Source organism: Grammomys surdaster, unplaced genomic scaffold (assembly GCF_004785775.1).
Source record: "Grammomys surdaster isolate TR1022 unplaced genomic scaffold, NIH_TR_1.0 67, whole genome shotgun sequence".
In the NCBI taxonomy this organism is placed as follows: Eukaryota; Metazoa; Chordata; class Mammalia; order Rodentia; family Muridae; genus Grammomys; species Grammomys surdaster.
The window spans coordinates 17,959,018-17,963,813 of NW_021604569.1; the positions used below are offsets into that span (position 1 = coordinate 17,959,018).

Consider the following 4,796-nt stretch of genomic DNA (forward strand, 5'->3'; position numbering starts at 1 on the left):
CCTATGAATTTGGCTGTAAATATCCTTAACATAAGTATTAGCAGCAAATCAAATTTATCCAAATGGGACTGGTGCAGGAATTTAAAATAGATTTAGTATTGCTAAAATCAGCAAAGGGGTAATAAAATAGTACTGGTGTGAAAACACATAAGTCCAAATATACCATGGAGTCTAGAAACAAATCCCTGTATTTAGTTTGCCCCAGTGCTTGAGTTTTCTAGTAACACACAATGGAGACAGAATATTCTCTTTGACAAATGGCATCAGAAAAAAAAAATAGTAGAAAAATAGACTAACAACATTATGTACAGAAATCTGCCTACATTCTCTTAAAAGTGCAGATATAAAACCTCAAACTTCAATATTAGTAGAAAAAATACAGCACAAACTTCCTTTACTTTCCTCTTAGGAATACTATTTCAATATACAATGAAAATCAGAGACAATGAAGACAAAAAAAAGTAAGGTTTATATGAAGCAGAAAGCTTCAGCACAGAAGGAAAACTATTTGAAGAGTGAAAAATAATTAGTAGAAATAGGGAAATATTTGCAAAAATGATATATCTGATAGTAGGTTATCAGTCAACTTGTAGACAGAACGTATGTAGCTCAATTAAAATAAATGTGATTTAAAAGTACTTGAGTAAAACATCTAATAAGAAAGTATTCATATCATTACAGAACATATAAAAAATGCTCAACAGAAGTAGGCTTCAGGAAAATGCATCTCAGACTTACCCTTGCTCTTGGACTTCCTCTTGCTCTGGTTTCTATAATCAGAACCATGGTACCCATGCCTGGAGAGATGGCTCACTGGAAGAAAACAGTTCCTGCTCTTACATACATTTGAGATTGTCTCCCAACAAAGAAACAGTGCCTTACCATCTTTCATATCTCAAGTTCAAGGATGCAAAAGACCCTTTTCCATTTTCTGACCTCTGCAGGTCTTATTCCCTATAGCTCTTGTGTAGAAAGCAAAGATAAAGATCATTGACACATGAATGAAGAGAGAAAATACAAGGTTAATTAGCCACTGTAAATAAAAATATCCCCATCATTTTTGACATGATTGAATATAGAAGACTAAATAATTACATTTGCCTAATGGAAACTTTAAAATAGTCCGCTCCGACTTTACTGGAAAGATGAAACCTAATGAAACTCCTATGTTTGACCCAAGTTTGCTCAAAGAGGTGGACTGGAGTCAGAATACAGCTTTATTTTCTCCAGCCATTTCTCCAACGCATCCTGGAGAAGGCTTGGTTTTGAGGCCTCTCTGTACTGCAGACTTAAATAAAGGTTTTTTTAAGGTATTGCGTCAGCTGACAGAGATAGGTGTTGTGAGCCAGGAGCAGTTCATAAAATCTTTTGAGCATATAAAGAAGTCTGGGGATTACTATGTTACAGTTGTGGAAGATGTGACCCTAGGACAAATTGTGGCTACAGCAACTCTGATAATATAACATAAATTTATCCATTCATGTGCTAAGAGAGGGAGAGTAGAAGATGTCATTGGTAGTGATGAGTGCAGAGGGAAGCAACTCAACAAACTGTTATTATCAACTCTTACTTTGCTAAGCAAGAAGCTGAACTGTTACAAGATCACCCTTGAATGTCTACCACAAAATGTTGGTTTCTACAAAAAATTTGACTATACAGTATCTGAAGAAAATTATATGTGTCGGAGGTTCCTAAAGTAAAAACCACCACCAAGAGGTTAATGCTACAAGGCTTTACTGTTTTAGAGTTCTTTTTTGTTGCTGCAACCCAGTGAGCTCCCTAACTACTAGACTGAGAAAATGCTATATATGCCAGTGTCGTGACACAGGAGCAGCCCATGGCTGCTGGGAGTACAAATGATCACAAAGGGGGATGATTTTTAACCAAAGGAATATATTTTCAACTTGAATCTTTTCTTGCATTGTATTTTTCTAAAGTTTGTCTTCATTTCTTGGTAGTCAACAGTATGGGTAGTGAACAGTTACATCTGCTCTATGCTGCTCATTTTTAAATATATGTATATATATTGAATAAGGGTGTTTCTTATCATAAAATTACTTTTTGTCTCATACATCTATATAGACTTAAGGTGCACCACTTCTCACATTACAGTTGGACACTTGTTATTATGAACCACCAGATACATACTTGCACATTGATAATCCTATCCCTCCACAGTCTTTTTAAAGCAACAAAAGAGAAGAAAAATGGGAAAAGGTACAACAGCTTAAATAAATATTTTACTAAGCGTATAGTTTTGTGCAGATACTGTACTACCTGTCTCATCTACCACATGATGTTAGAATTATCCATGGGCAGATACAGAGATTCACGGACCTTTTCATCAGCCAGTGAGCAGCTCCCAGTGGAGCTTCTACCCTGGTTCCTGTTATCATCGACATCTGAAGCCTTTGAGTCACAAAAAATGTGTGTATTGCCTTTGGTACAGCTTTAAAATGATGGTAGCTTTTCTATTTAATGTGATTATAATGGTACTATTACTCTGGTCACTGTCCTGTTTTATTTATTTAATGATTTTTAAAATAGAATCAGACACTTTATTAATAATGGTTCTAATATTTTTGCATTCCATGTTATTACATTAAAGTTGTTTATATGAATAATAAAAAAAAAGAAACCAAACACAGATTCTAGGTTATAAGGAATAGACTGAAGGGAAAAATGGCAAAGTTTGATCAATGATCCCACAAGGTATGTTCTGAACAACTAATACACAGCATTTCCATGACATCTGTAGTGAGGGATTTTAAGATAGTAGTTTTACCAAAAAAAATGTATTTTAGTGTTCTTAGCACAGATTTAACAAACAAAAACTGGAAAGTGGGTGAAAGTTAGGTGAGGTAATGGATAGGCTTGATTCTACAGATCATTTTGCAATATCTCCACTGACAAAATCATCACACTTACATCATAAATATATTTGCCTTATATTTTCCAGTGATACCTTAATGAGTTAAAGATAATATCTAAGAAAACAATCAGTCTATGTGTTCCAAAATATAAACAGACAAGTAAAAAAGAGGAGAAGCAGGAGGAGGAGGAGCCAAAGGCAGATGAAGATCACTTAAAAGTTGGAGAAAGGACATGGAAATTTTCCAGCATTCACTTTTAACAAAAGTAAATAAAATTTCAAATATATGGAAATATAAACATACTTCCTAAATCCAAGACAACCTCCTTATAAAACACCAATGGTTAATATTACTCTTGGTGATAAAATAGTTATTGCTTGCCTATAGCAATCAGAAACATGTCTATTTTCATGGCTTCTGTAAAAGGATCGAAAATGAACATGTGATACTTGGGCATGAAATAATGATCTCCTTATGGATGCAATCTTATTATATAATTGTATACATATAATCCTTCTTCAGGATTAAGTCATAGTCATCCCTGTATGGAAACATGTATGCCTTTCCATGTTCAACTGTCATGCCTAACCCCATAAACGTGACCAATTACTATATGTTAATAAAAACAAAACTAACTTTTGCTTTGAGCAATTCATCTTTAGATGGCACTTTTTAAAATTACATCACCAAACAAGAGCCAACCTTATTTTGACATACAGTGTTAACTCTCAGTCATTATCACAAGACACAGAGGAGCACTCATTTATCCTGCAAACACTTGACTCACTTTGACTCTAGACACCTTGTAGCCTGTTTTCCCTACTGTCTTCTTCACAGGTCCACTCTGTTATTGTTCGTCTCTATCTTAATACTACAAATCCAAATCTCACTGGGATTAGTATATGAATTTTTCCAGAGACTGTCAACATTTTTATGCTGATTGCTGCACCATTTACATTTTTACTTTTGTCTTCCACCACAGGGAAACCTGGCCTTCAACTGAAAGTTTCAGTGGGATTGTAAATATCTTATATCTAACATGCCAAATAAGTTGTTTCCATAAACTTTCTTATCTATCTTCTGTGTTGATGTTCAGTCCATATTTTTTTCAGTTCAAACTTTTGCCTGGTTCATTCTTAACATCACATCTTCAGGGTGGATGTGGAGGCAAAAAATCTAGGTTTCTTTTTTTTTTTTTCAAAGGTATTGCTCATTTAATACTACACTTCATGCAGTTGACTTCAAAACCTGTTTATCTATATTTTCTTTTCTCTTTTAATGCTACTCATAATACCTTGCTCACTGGACTTGGCTTATTTTTAGACATACTGACCAATGCAAAACAGCACAGTATGTACAGCTCTGGGAAAAGGTACATTGTGTGTCCCCAAGGAGTAGCATATTTCAATGTGATATAAGTGCTATATATATGAGGCCAGGCTAATTAAATATTAAATCACACAGGAAATTCATAACTGTCTAAGATGAAAGAAAGTGCAGTCTTAGATGAATTTGCCCACCTTTGCTTCATTTTGCCATCTCTAACTACTTGGAGCAGTAGGCAAGTTGTAACAATGAATTATTTTAGCAAACAACCCATGATTCCTTTGGAAAACAAACTGTGCTTACATTTTTGTTGCTTCACAGTACTTAGAAGACCAGCTAAGAGACAGGAAGCAGACAACACATGTAGGTAAACTGAAATGCTCTTCTTTTGCACTTAAGAAATTCTGACAGTAGGTCAGAGAAAATTTAGATGCATTGGTTTTTCAGATAGTTTTCAATATGGAGGTGACAAAACATTCTGCAGGTTAACTCAAATATTCATGAAGTTATTTTTCAATATTTTAAAGTTGCACATTTAATGGAATATAAATTATTCTCCGTAACACACTGCAAAAATATCAAGTCAGAATTTTACTT

The 4,796-nt window shown here is 34.3% G+C and overlaps 1 pseudogene; it reads left to right on the forward strand.

Moving 5' to 3' along the window:
* Window positions 1-1,145: 1,145 nt before the first annotated feature.
* LOC114630774 lies at window positions 1,146-1,909 on the forward strand (annotated as a pseudogene).
* The last annotated feature ends 2,887 nt before the right edge of the window (window positions 1,910-4,796 follow it).